This window comes from Mercenaria mercenaria, chromosome 7 (genome assembly GCF_021730395.1).
Source record: "Mercenaria mercenaria strain notata chromosome 7, MADL_Memer_1, whole genome shotgun sequence".
In the NCBI taxonomy this organism is placed as follows: domain Eukaryota; kingdom Metazoa; phylum Mollusca; class Bivalvia; order Venerida; family Veneridae; genus Mercenaria; species Mercenaria mercenaria.
Genome location: NC_069367.1, coordinates 24858915 through 24873332, shown reverse-complemented (window position 1 = coordinate 24873332; position 14418 = coordinate 24858915). Strand labels below are relative to the sequence as shown.

The 14418-nt window shown below is 37.7% G+C and overlaps 4 non-coding genes across 4 annotated transcripts; all 4 read right to left on the bottom strand.

The window, feature by feature from the left end:
* Positions 1 to 861: 861 nt before the first annotated feature.
* Positions 862 to 945, bottom strand: Trnal-cag (transfer RNA leucine (anticodon CAG)). Its single transcript has one exon. It is a non-coding gene; the product is annotated as a tRNA-Leu (tRNA).
* A 2232-nt stretch (positions 946 to 3177) lies between these two features.
* Positions 3178 to 3261, bottom strand: Trnal-cag (transfer RNA leucine (anticodon CAG)). Its single transcript has one exon. It is a non-coding gene; the product is annotated as a tRNA-Leu (tRNA).
* An 880-nt stretch (positions 3262 to 4141) lies between these two features.
* Positions 4142 to 4225, bottom strand: Trnal-cag (transfer RNA leucine (anticodon CAG)). Its single transcript has one exon. It is a non-coding gene; the product is annotated as a tRNA-Leu (tRNA).
* A 1032-nt stretch (positions 4226 to 5257) lies between these two features.
* Trnal-cag (transfer RNA leucine (anticodon CAG)) lies at positions 5258 to 5341 on the bottom strand. Its single transcript has one exon. It is a non-coding gene; the product is annotated as a tRNA-Leu (tRNA).
* Between the last annotated feature and the right edge of the window lie 9077 nt (positions 5342 to 14418).

Sequence of the window (14418 nt, the reverse complement as noted above, 5' to 3'; positions counted from 1 at the left end):
AATATGTTGTATTTTCCTATTTCTTTTTGAGCGCAATGGCACATTCACATGTGAACGGTGTTAACGTGTTCAGGATTAAGATTTGAATGTTAAAATCTGCCATAAAAGTATACGAAAGAACACAACTGACAAATATTCTGATTCCGAGTGAACTTGGTTACGTATCTTTATGAACCTTAGTGTAAAAAGGAAGTTTTGAGATTATGAAAAACTAAATAGAATTATTTGTCTGAAGTGGGATTTGAACCCACGCCGGGAGAACCCGAATGCGACCTGAACGCAGCGCCTTAGACCCCATGGCCTACCTGACTACGCAAGTATACAAAGATAAAAATATGCACGTAAATATGATATAACCGTATTACTCTCCTCAATACTAGTATGTTTCAAAAGTGTTGTTTTCTTCCTTTTTCTACGTTAGCAGTATGAATGTTCACATGCATGAGCCACTTCTTAACCAGCACTGGCTAAAATGGTTCTGAAATGTTCTAAGGTATATCTTGCAAAGGACATGGCGTAAGAAACATGACAAATGCCATATGTTCTTGCATACATATGCTGTATGCCTTAATCAACGTTAATGTAGGGCGAAGAGAAGGAAATTTATTGGGAAAAAAAAATAAGTGGGATTCATACCCGTGGAGAACCCGACTGCGACCTGAATGCAGCGCCTTAGTCGACTCGGCTATCCTGACTAAGTAAAGGTGAAAGTATTATCATAAAAAGATCAAATATGTTGGTAAATGCGCAACTGGATTGCCTGCATGTGATATAAACGTATATTCCCATATTAATTCAACAGAGTTTAATCAAGATTAATAGGAAGCTTTAAGAAAATGAAAATCTGAATAAAAAATAACTTGTCAGAAGTGGGATTCGAACCCACGCCGGGAGAACCCGACTGCGACCTGAACGCAGCGCCTTAGACCGCTCGGCCATCCTGACTACGTTACAGTGTGAATAATATCATACAAAGATAAAATTTTGTTTGTGATTACGCAAGTGGATCGTAAGAAATAATTGTATGTTCTCGTAATAATTCAACTGTATTGTTTAGGCCTTTTTCTACAGAAGCAGCATGGAATTAGTATGAACTGGAAATGGATAGAGATTAAATGAGCGATGAGGGATGCAGGAAATGTTTTGCCAGGAGTGAACGTTAAAACATTATAATTATGATGGTAATCACGCAAGTTCATATAACCAGATTGTAAGAGTGCCAATTTTGCCTATTGACATATTCAATATTCATGGAATAGGTATTAATTGACAGAGGCTTAACGTTTCGAATTCTAAGCTTGCAAGCTACGAGGGAAGACAACTGACAAATCTAAATCAGCTTTAAGGTAAAAAAATCTGAAGATTCAAACAAAATGATTTGTCAGAAGTGGGATTCAAACCCACGCCGGGAGAACCCGACTGCGTCCAGCAGCGACTTAGACCGCTCGGTCATCCTGACTACGTTAATATTCAGTTAAAATACACACACACACACACACACACACACACACACACACACACACAAAACAAATACGGTGGATGTTTGAAAAATTCTTATTTGAAAACATGAAAGATCTTGATTTTAAAATTTGTATCTAAAAACAAAGGTGCGCATTTGATGTCTTTAATACCTAATTATTCAATAGCATTGAAGATACCGGATACTGCCTAATCCGTGTAATATATAAGGAGCACTAACCAGCACTGGCTAAAATGGTTCTGAGATGTTGCAGAGTGTATGACAGAAGAAATTTGACAAATTTCATATGTTCTTGCCACAGTACATCCTATAGGTTGTACGTCTTAATCAAAATTAATATGAGAAGAGAAGGAAGTGTTTTGCAAGAAGTGGGATTCGTACCTTCGTCGGGAGAACCCGACTGCGACCTGAACGCAGCGTTTTAGACCGCTCGGAAATCCTGACTACGTTAATGTGAAAGTAATATCATAAAAAGATCAAATTTGTTGGTAAACACACAAATGGGGTTGCCTGTATGTAATATAAGCGTATATTCATATATTAGTTCAACAGAGTTATTTTGTGCCTATGTCTATACGTGTCATATAGCTTATAAACACGGAATAGGAATTAATTAACTGGTACCTGCTGAAGGTGGATTGTAAAATGTTTTTTAATAATTAAAAATTTGTACATGAATACGAGGTAAGATAATTGACGAATAGTATGATCTTGTGAAACCAAACAACATTAAAGCTGCATGCCTCAAAATTTGGCTAAAATAATCTTTCTTTCAAATTGAAGTTTGATCATATTATGAACATTAGAATATGAATTTTTGTTTCTAAAATATTTTAAAAGTTCCAAATCAAGAAAAAAAATATGACCGCGTCGGAAATTGAACCCCGGACCGCCGCGGCAATAAAGACATTTTCCCCGTCGTCGTAACCAATAGCGCTACAGCTGAAGTAGTGAATAATGACTCCAAAATATAGATATTTATAATCGAGACAGTTTACCTGGAGTAAAAGCGTGACAAACGCTTTTCAATTTTCATCGAAAAAAGTAGTAAAAACAGCAAATTCTCAAGTGTTTCCGTAACATAAAGTTTGTCAGTAATTAAGTTTTAAAGCCTTCTTAAGAAATAGAGCATTTATTTCAAGATATCTAAAAAAATATATTTATTTTTGTTGTCGAACGATCTGGAAAGCTTAAAGCAGCATGCCTCCAGATTTGGCTAAAAAATAATCTTTCTTTCAAATTGAAGTTTGGTCATATTATGAACATTAGAATATGAATTTTTGTTTCTAAAATATTTTAAAAGTTCCAAATCAAGAAAAAAAAAGATGACCGTGTCGGGAATCGAACCCCGGACCGCCGCGGCAATAAAGACATTTTCCCGTCGTCGTAATCAATAGCGCTATAGCTGAAGTAGTGAATAATGACTTCAAAATATAGATATTTATAATCGAGACAGTTTACCTGGAGTAACAGCGTGACAAACGCTTTTCAATTTTCATCGAAAACAGTAGTAAAAACAGCAAATTCTCAAGTGTTTCCGTAACATGAAGTTTGTCAGTAATTAAGTTTTAAAGCCTTAATTCTTAAGAAATATAGCATTTATTTCAAGATATCTAAAAAAAAAATATTTTTTTTGTTGTCGAACGATCTGGAGGCATGCCGCTTTAAGAGAATGATAAAATGAATAAAAATTTGTTTGTCAGAAGTGGGATTCGAACCCACGCCGGGAGAACCCGACTGCGACCTGAACGCAGCGCCTTAGACCGCTCGGCCATCCTGACTACGCAAGTCTTAAGTTAAACAATATGATGGTAAACAGGCAAATGCATTTTCAATATATAAATTACTTGAGGATGAAAAAACGTGTTTTTTAAATGTGCTCTTAAACAAGGATGGCGGTTGAACTACAAAAAGTAAAACAACAGTTAATTCACAACAAATCGTACGGTATGTTTTATAATCAGTAGAAGATAGTCGTATTTACGCTTATGAGACCTGTTTCACACATAAGTAAAGAATTCATAGGTCCATCATGAAATATTTTCCCCAGCGCGCATATACTTCACCTATTCAATATGATCCCAATATGAAAGATTCTTTCATGATACCATAATACATTGTAAACATAAATGAAGCTCTACAAACACAGTAAGATTATATATTTAGTAAAGTTTAATTCATTTGATCAGGATTTTCTACTTTTAAAATTTATATTTAAAAATAAATTATTTTAGTGTAAGATGCGCATTAGAGGTCATTAATCCCTTATTATTTAAGAGCATTGTTTTTGCCAGCATAGATACATGGCATTAGCACTATCCGTTATCTTCTTAAGCAGCACTAGTTTTTATACACAATTTATTTTAGGTCGACTGTAAAGGAAGTTCCTCAGCGTATATTAATCACTCTCGGCACCTCAGGTCAGTTTCCCCTTTAATACTGGAGGCCAAGCGAGGGAGCTAATGGAACCATTTTTCACGTCTTTGGTATGACGCGGCCGGGGATCGAATCCACGACTTCCCGCACTCGAAGTAGACGCTCTACCACAAGGCTATCGAGGTGGTAATGATTTGGTAAAACAGATACATAAAATCGTAATCAACATTAATATATAGAATGTAAAGGAAGCTTTATAAAATAAAAAACTGAATAAAAATGATTTGTCAGAAGTGGGGTTCGAACCCACGCCGGGAGAACCCGACTGCGACCTGAACGCAGCGCCTTAGACCACTCGGGTATCCTGACTTCGTAAATCTTTAGATTAACAATATATTGGTAAATTTTCATCATATGCGTTTAAGATTCTTTCATGAAATCAATGTAAATATAATTGATGCTCTACAAACACAGTAAGATTATATATTTAGTCCAGTTTAATTCATTTGATCAGGTTTCTCTTCCTCAAAAGTTTATATCTAAAAGTAAAATATTTAGTGAAATATGCACTGGCTATCTAAAATGGTTATGAAATGTTGCAAAGGGTATGGCAGAAGAAACTTGACAAATGTCATATGTTCTTGCGTACAATAGATTGTATGTCTTAATCAACATTAATGTATGGAGAAGTGAAAGGAACTTACTGAATAAAATGTTTTGTCTGGTGGGATTTGAACCCATGCCCGGAGAACACGGCTACGACATGAAAGTAGCGCCGTTAATGTTAAAGTTATATCATACAAAATATAATTTCGTGGAAAACATGCAAGTTCATAGAAGAGTGTTGCATTGAAATGCTGTATGTTCCTATTTCTTTTTTAACGCAATGGCAGTTTCACATACTAAGATACTAACGTGTTCAGGATTAAGATTTAATGTTAAAATCTGGCAAAAGTATACGAAAGAACACAACTGACAAATATTTTGATTTCGGGTAAACTAGCTAAATGTGTCTTTATGAACATTAATGTAAAAAGGAAGTTTTGAGATTATGAAATAAAGACTCAGTTAAATGGTTTGTCAGAAGTGGGATTTGAACCCACGCCAGGAGAACCCGAATGCGACTAGAATGCAGCGCCTTAGACCGCATGGCCATCCTGACTATGTTAATGTTAAAATTATATCATACAAAGATAAAAATGTGGGAAAAAGCTATTGTATCTAAGAACATATGGTTGTAAGGTATAGTGCTGATTGAATAGTGCCTCTCGCATGTGAACAACCATACCACTCATATAGAAAAAGGAAGAAAACATATTGAGGAGAGTAATACGGTTATGCTATTTACGTGTAATAGGAAGCTACATGTATAAGAAAATTAAAATCTTAATAAAAACAACTTGTCAGAAGTGGGATTCGAACCCACGCCGGGAGAACCCGACTGCGACCTGAACGCAGCGCCTTAGACCACTCGGCCATTCTGACTATGTTACTGTGTCTGTAATATCATACAAAGATAAAATTTTGTTTGTGATTACGCAAGTGGATCGCGAGAAATAATTGTATGTTCTCGTAATGATTCAACTGTATTGTTTAGGCTTTTTTCTACAGAAGCAGTATTGCATCTTCACATGGAATGGGCATGAAAAAACTGATTCTGAAATGGAGTTTTGTCAAGAGTGAAAGTTAAAATATTTCAGTGATGATAGTAAACACGCAAGTTCATATAACCAGATTGTATTAGAGTGTCAATTTTGCCTGTTTTCATATTCAAATGGTATTGGCAAGTATTGGCAGAGGCTAAACGTTTCGAATTCTAATTTTGTAAGAATTTACGTTGGAAGACAACTGACAAATGTTCTGATTGATATTTTGATCATCATTAATGTAAAGAATGAAAGAAAAGCTTTAAAATAAAAAAGGTCTGTAAACTCAATCATAATGTTTTGTTTGAAATAGGAAGTTGAACCCTGCGGAACCCGACTACGACATGAAAGCAGCGCCTAAGACCGCTCAGGCATCCTGACTACCTTAATGTTAAAGTTATATCATACAAAATTTAATTTCGTGGTAAACAAGAGTGTTGCATTAAAATGCTGTATGTTTCTATTTCTTTTTGGGCGCAATGTATATTCATATTAACATGGAAAAGATACTAACGTGTTCTGGGTTAAGATTTAATGTTAAAATCTGGCAACAGTACACGAAAGAACACATCTGACAAATCTTTTGATTTCGGGTAAACTAGGTAATGTATCTTTATGAACATTACTATAAAAAGGAAGTTTTGAGATTATGAAAACTAAATAAAATGATTTGTCTTGAGATGGGATTTGAACGCACGGCGGGAGAACCCGGATGCGATCTGAACACAGCGCCTAAGCCCGCATGGCCAACCTGACTATGTTAATGTTAAAATCATACCATACAAAGATAAAAATGTGGGATGATTATTATCTGCACGTCAATAGCATATAACGTATTGCTCTCCTCAATGTTTCAAAAGTGCTGTTTTCTTCCTTTTTCTCTATGAGCAGTATGAATGTTCACATGCATGAGCCACTACTTAACCAGCACTGGCTAAAATGATTCTGAAATGTTCTAAGGTATACCTTGCAAAGGGCATGACATAAGAAACATGACAAATGTCATATGCTCTTGCATACAATATGCTGTATGTCTTAATCAACATTAATGTTCGGAGAAGAGAAGGAAATTTATTGGGGAAAAAAAAACAAGTGGGATTCATACCCGTGGACGAGAAAAAGACTGCGACCTGAATGCAGTGCCTTAGTCGACTCGGCTATCCTGACTAAGTAAATGTGATAGTATTATCATACAAAGATCAAACATGTTGGTAAATGCGCAACTGGATTGCCTGCATGTGATATAAACGTATATTCCCATATTAATTCAACAGAGTTGAATCAAAATTAATAGGAATCTTTAAGAATAAAAAAGAATTTGTCAGAAGTGGGATTCAAACCCACGCCGGGAGAACTCGACTGCGACCTGAACGCAGCGCCATAGACTCTCGGCCATCCTAACTATGTTACTGTGGGTGTAATATCATACAAAGATAAAATTTTGTTTGTGATTACGCAAGTGGATCGTAAGAAATAATTGTATGTTCTCGTAATAATTTAACTGTATTGTTCAGGCCTCTTTCTACAGAAGCAGCATTGCATCTTCACATGGAATTAGTATGAACTGGAAATGGCTAGAGTTTCAAATGAGCGACGAGGGAAGGCAGGAAATGTTTTGCCAGGAGTGAAAGTTAAAACATTACATGATAATCACGCAAGTTTATATAACCAGATTGTAAGAGTGCCAATTTTGCCTATCGACATATTCAAATGGAACAGGTGTTAATTTGCGAAGATTGAGGGCAAATTTTGAAACGTTTCGAATTCTTATCTTGCAACAAGCTACGAGGGAAGGCAACTGACATATGTTATGATAGGTTTAGGTTTGAAACATAACATGAGGGCCATGATGGCCCTATACCGCTCACCTGTGTTAAGTTGCTTGCTTGAACAAATTTATTTGCTAAAGCTTCAAAAACAAGAAAGTAGGTCAGTGGGTCATATTCATGGTCACTGAAAGTCAGTTTTAAGATCGGTGTGCAAAAAACTGCACTGAAGCATTAAGAGGTATGTACAAGTACAAAGTCGATAGGGAACCGGGAGGCCTATAAGCATTAAATACAGAGCCAAATAACTCGGGATTGCCTGTAATATGGCAATATATAGGCCTTGATGCATTTATTTATGCCAATATAGACTAAAGGGCGCATTGGGAGTCTTAAGTTGCTTAACAACGCTTACAGAACCAAGGGGACTACAATTACTTACCACAGAACTACAGACATATAAAGGTGCTATACTCATTTAATACAGAGCTCACAGACGCACTTCAGAATAGACTACAGTTATACACTTAATGCATAGCGCACAGGTCCAGCAAAGAGTCTAAAATTACTTCAGATGATTTTACGTAAAACAGAGCTGAAAGACGCATCAGTTGGTCTACAATACTAGCATAAGCATCAGGGCTTAACACAGCTGACCAGTGCATCAATTACCTTACAATTACTTAACAGAAAACTGATGTGCTCCAAAGGGCCTACAAGTACCTAAACCTCCCTAAGGGAAGCGCTGGTCTAGTGGACAATGTGTCGGCCGTTCAATCCAGGGGTCGTGGTTTCGAGCCCCACTGGGGTAACGACCATGACTTCTCATATGACACCAGTACTGGTTTTCAAGGAAGCAGACTCGAGAGTGGTTCCAATAAGCTTGAAGCTTTCATAACAATCGAGCGAAAACAAATTAGTATAAACTAAACGAGCGATGGGAGGTGCGCTAAGCGGCCTAAAATTACTAAATACAAAAGCTGACGGGTACATCCGTCAAAGAGACTACTGTTACTTAGCACAGGGCTGACAAGCGGTTACATAATAGATGACATGCGCATCAAGGGGCCTACAATCACTTAACACAGAGCTGACAGTCGCGTCAAAGGGCCCAAAAAAGTTCCGAGGGTTGACCGGCAATGCACCGATGGGTCTACACTTACTAACAGGTGACAAGCGCATCAAGGGACCTACAATAACTTAAACAAGAGCTGTTGGACAGCAACGCTCGACTATTCAACAGCCTTGTCAAGTGAATGAATATTAATGTCCAAAAAGGAGCATAATATTGTAAAACTGCAACACAGTTAAGGAACCTGGGCAGTCCATATCAGCTCATGACAATGGACAATTGTTTTAAGTTTCAATCCATTCCCATTAGTGTGTACTGTGATACCAAATTACATACAAAACCTTAACCAAAAATTTCTAAGTCCAAAAAGGGGCATAATTTTGTAAAAATGCAAAGTAGAGTTATGGACCAGTGCAATGCATGTCAGATCATCACAGTGAACAAGTGCATGAAGTTTCAATCCATTCCCAATAGTGGGTACTGAGATACCAGCTTACATACAAAAATTTAACCAAACACTGCTAAGTCGAAAAAGGGGCATAGTTTTGTAAAAATGCAAAGTAGAGTTATGGAACCTGTGCAATATAAATCAGTTTATTACAGTGAATAAGTGTGCAGGTCAGATCATCACAATGAACAAGTGTGTGTGAAGTTCATTCTCATAAGGATACTGAGATACCAGCTTACATATAAAACCTCAACCAAAAATTTCTAAGTCGAAAAAGGGGCAAACTTTTGTAAAAAAGCAAAATAGAGTTATGGAACCCGCGCAATATAAATCAGTTTATCACATTGAGTAAGTGTGTGAAGTTTCATCCATTCCCACAAGTGGTTACTGAGATACCAACTTACATACAAAAACTTAACATAATCGGGACACGGGCGCATGGGCTAGTCCAACAGCTCTACCTATTCTTTGAATCGTTGAGCTAAATGGACAAACAGACGCTTCAGTTTGGTCTACAGTTACTCAATAGATGATATGCGCATCAAGGGGCCTACAATCACTCAACACAGAGCTGACAGTCGCCTTTAGTTAGCTCAGACAGACGCACTTCTTTAATAGAGGACATGCGCATCAAGAGGCCTACAATCACTTAACACAGAGACGACAGTCGCGTCAATGAGTCTAAAGTTTCTTCAGAGCTGACAGGCAACGCATCAATGGGGTCACACTTGGTTTATACATGAAATGCACATCAAGCGGCCTACAATCAGGGCTGACACTTCACTGGGTCTGCAGTTATTTAATAGTTGACATACGCATCAAAGGGCCTACAGACCGGACAGACACATCAATGAGTATATAATTATTACAGAGTTGACATGTACATCAATCGGGTCACACACAAAGTGCTGACAATTGATCAACGAGCCTACTCTTACCTAAATGAGCGCTGAAAGGTCCACTAAGCAGCTTAAAATTACTAAATTTATTTATTTATTTGGGTTTTACGGAGCACCAACACAGTATAGCTTATATGGCGCCAAACAAAACTACAAATTTTGGTGTCACATCTCATTTACATCGAAATAAAAACGAGGTATGTAATAAAAACTTGCATACCTGCTGGAATCACAGTTACAGCAAAACCAAGAGTTAAGACCCTATTAGTCGCCTCATACGATCATGCAAGTGTAAAGCTGTGGTTCCAATTCTTTTCATACACAGATCGTCCCAGAACCAGATGCTCACGGGCAACATGTCGAGCCCGCCCTTTGTCCCATAACTGTGACCTTGACCTTTGAGATACAGTCAGTCTCACTGAGGTTACATTCATGCCAAATATACTAGTAAACAAGATTCCTTAATGCATGTCATACTTATGGGCCGGAAAAAAACTAACATTTGACCTCCAACTGTGACCTTGAGCTTTGAGATAGGAACCTTGGGTTTGCGTCTCGTCGCACTGAGGTTAACATTCATGCCAAATACAAAAAAGATTGCTCAATGCATGTCAAAGTTATGGTCCGAACGGACGCACGCACATACACCGAACAGCCATTTAGACAATTATGCCTTCGCATCCGATCGGGCTCGACAAAAAAGCTGTCCAGTGCATCCTTACTTAACACAGGGCTGACAGACGCTTCAATGGGTCCACAGTTACTTAATAGACGGCATGCACATAAAGGTGCTTACAATCACTTAACACAGGGCTGACAGGAGCATCAAGGAGTTTATAATTACTTCAGAGTGCAGACAGGCAATGCACCAAGGGTCTTTAATTTCTTAAGAGGTGACAAACGCACTAAGATGCCTTCAGTTAATGCAGAAATGACAGACGCAAGAAGGGGCATACGCTAGAATTCGGGGCCAAATTTTTCCCGATAGAATTTCTTCATGAAATTTTAAAGGGAAGATACTAGTAACTCTTTTTCAATACAGGTGACCTATTACTTCTATTGCATATTTTTATTTCTAAGATGACTGTCCTTCATTATCCAAAGATTAAAAAATTCAATTATTGGGAAAATTTCATTAAACTATTTATCTGACGAAAACATTAATGGGCATATTATTACTTAAAAACGTATCAAGGTGCCAAACAACATTTAACACAGAGCTGACAGGCGCATCAAGAAGCCTAACTTTACGAAACACTGGGATTACAAGCGCACCAAGAGGCCAACAATTACTGAAAACAGACGTGACAGACGCGTCAAATACTTAATGCTGAGCTTAAAGACGCAGTAATGGACATGCCATTACCTAATACAGAGATTACAAATACATTCTTCAAAGCTTATAGACACGACCCATAATGGTAACAATAGTATACAGAGATACTGCACGTAGTAACATTTGTTGTTGTTGGGTTTAATGCCGCACAAACACAATTATAGGTCATATGGCGACCTTCAAGCTTTGATGGTGGAGGAAGGCCCCAGGTGCCCCTCCGTGCATTATTTCATCACGAGCGGGTACCTGAGTAGAACCACCGACCTTCCGTAAGCCAGCTGGATGGCTTCCTCACATGAAGAATTCAACGCCCAGAATGAGGCTCGAACCCACATCGATGAGGGGCAAGTGAATTGAAGTCAGCGACCTTACCACTCGGCCCCATGTACATGTAGTAACGGAAAAGGGCTCTTACGCATCAATAAAGGTGCATCAAATTACTTAATACAGAGCATAAATGCATCAAGGGCAAAATTTAAAACAAGAGCACCGCCTTGCGGGTGCTGACGCTCATCTGATTTTTTTTTGTATAATAGAAAAATTGTCCTACCCGTGATTTTCTAAGTCCAAAAAGGGCCATAATTCTTGCAAAAAGTGTCTTTTGATGTACATAGTCAGCTTATGATGGTGAACAACTGTTGCAAGTTTCAAAGCAATAGCTTGAACAGTTTAGGGTAAAAGCTGACCTAAACATAAAACTTAACCAAGAAATCTGATATTTTCCAAGTACAAAAGGGGCCATAAATCTTGCAAAAAGCATGACAGAGTTATGTTTCTTGCTGTACAGGGTCAGTTTATGATGGTGAACAAGTGTTGCAAGTTTCAAAGCAATAGCTTTGATAGTTTAGGTGAAAAGCTGACCTAAACATAAAAACTTAACCAGGCAACGCCGACGGCGACACTGATCAAGTGATGACAATAACTCATCATTTTTTCTCTCTCAAAAAATCAGATGAGCTAAAAATGTAGTATCAGGATGATATTTAAAGGCCAAGTTAAGTCCCGGTCTGGATATACATTTTACTCACTCTTTGGCATTTGACTTGCAAGAGAGAACCTTGTGTACATTTACATGATTAGTATAATGATACTTGTAATTGATTTATAGCACTTAAAGAAACTTGAGTATGGATTTCAGTTGAACTGGGAATAAATTAGCCACTTAACTGATAATAAAGGTATTTCTACATTTGTTCTCTTTTCTTAGCTAATTAAATATCTTAATGACAAAAGTCCTTTCCTAGAGTCTTTCTTAGCTGGAAATGTAAAATAAGAGGACCAAAATGGCCGTAGATCACCTGCGTTTCATAGTTCATTCATGTTTCATTGGGGCTATGGTTATGAATGAACCACCTTGGCAGGTCACCCAGGTAAAGATTCTGAATTCAGTCTCAAATAAGTGAATTTTCAATGTGTTTGTCTTCTATATACCTTTCAGCCCAGTACATAGCTGTCATGTTTTTAATAGAGACAGCCATTAATTCTTGGTAGGCGTCTGTCTAGGTAAAAAAAATATAATCATAAAGACTTACTTTTTAATAGGACTGCAGTATGGCATGTTAACTGTTAAATGTATAAGCTATATATCATGAGAATTTCATTTTAAGTACTATTTTCATCTATTTGCCCTTTTATTGCCTATTTGTAACGAAGTCAAAGGCCATAACTCTGGTCTGGCTGGGCTGAGCGATATCTCAAAACCCCAGGTGCACAACTTCACATGTATATTACTGAAATGTTTACTAATCCTGGGTCAAATACTTTCTGAGATACATGCCACACAAACTTAGGCCCTTTTGTACATTTTTTTCTAAGTAAAGGGCCATAATTCTGGTCTAGCTGTGTGAGGTCCCTATAAAAACTACAGGTGCACAACTTCCTGTGCTGAATAACAATAATGAGAGGTTTGACAACTCTGTGTAAAGATACTTTTTGAGATATGCACGATACAAATTTACACGGACAGACAGATGGACAAACAAGGCTCTAATTGCATCTCCCCTATATATTTTGGGGCACAAAAATGTTACCAGATAGATGGAAAGACGACAGCTGATCGACACAGGGTCATACGAGCAAAATACTCTGGTGAGCTAAAACAAGAGGGTCATCATGACCCAGAGTCACTGACCAGAGTAACACGGCCTACAGCCTCTAGAGTGTTAATGGGCTTTTCCTTTGATTTGACCGGGTGACCTAGTTTTTGATCCCACATTATCCAGATTCGAACATGGCCTAGATAATCAAACAACATTCTGACCATATTTCATGAAGACAGGATCATAAATTTGCCTTTAGTGTTAATAAGCTTTTCGTGTGATTTGAGCACGTGACCTAGTTTTGACCCCGCATGACCCAGATTCGAACTTCACCTAGGGATAATCAATATAAACATTCTGATCAACTTTCATGAAGATAGGGGTCATAAATGTGGCCTCTAGAATATTTACAAGCCTTCCTATGATTTGAGTGGGTGACCTACTTTTTGACCCCACATAACCCAGGTTCAAACTTGGCCTAGGCATCATCAAGATAAACATTCTGACCCTGTTTTATGAAGACAGGGTCATAAATGTGCCCTCTTGAGTGTTAACAAGCTGTTACTTTGATTTGAGCGAGTGATCTAGTTTTTTTAATCCACATCACCCAGATTCGAACTTGGCACTGGAATCATGAAGATAAATATTCTGACCAAGTGTGAAGAAGATATGGTCAGAAATGTGACTTCTAGTGTTAAAAGCTTTTTTTATTTGATTTGAGCGGGTGAACTAGTTTTTGACCCAAATTGACCCTGCTTTGAACTTGGCCTTCTAATCATTAAGATAAACATTCTGACAAAGTGGCATGAAGATAGGGTCATAAATGTGGCCTCTAGAGTGTTAACGAACTTTTCCTTTTGATTTGATCAGGTGACCTAGATTTTGACCCCACATGATCAAGATAAAAAACTGACCTAATCAAGACAAACATTCTGACCAAGTCGCATGAAGATAGGGTCATAAATGTGGCCTCTATAGTGTAAACAAGGTTCTCCTTTGATTTGATCGAATGACCTACTAATAGTTTTTGACCCCATATAACCCAGATTCAAACTTGACTTAAAGGTCATCAAGACATTCTGACCAATTCTCATGAATTTCAAACTTAACTGTGGACTCTTTTGAGTGTTAACACGATTTTCCTTTGATCTGGCCTACTGGCATAGTTTTTGACCCCAGATCACCCACTTTCAAACCTGACCTAGAGATCATCAAGACAAACATTCTGAACAAGTTTCATAAAGATTAGGTCACAACTGTGGGCCTCTATTAGAGTGTTAAAAAGGAAAATGATAACGAATGACGCCAGACAAAGACCGGTCACAATAGCTCACCTTGAGCACTTTATACTCAGGT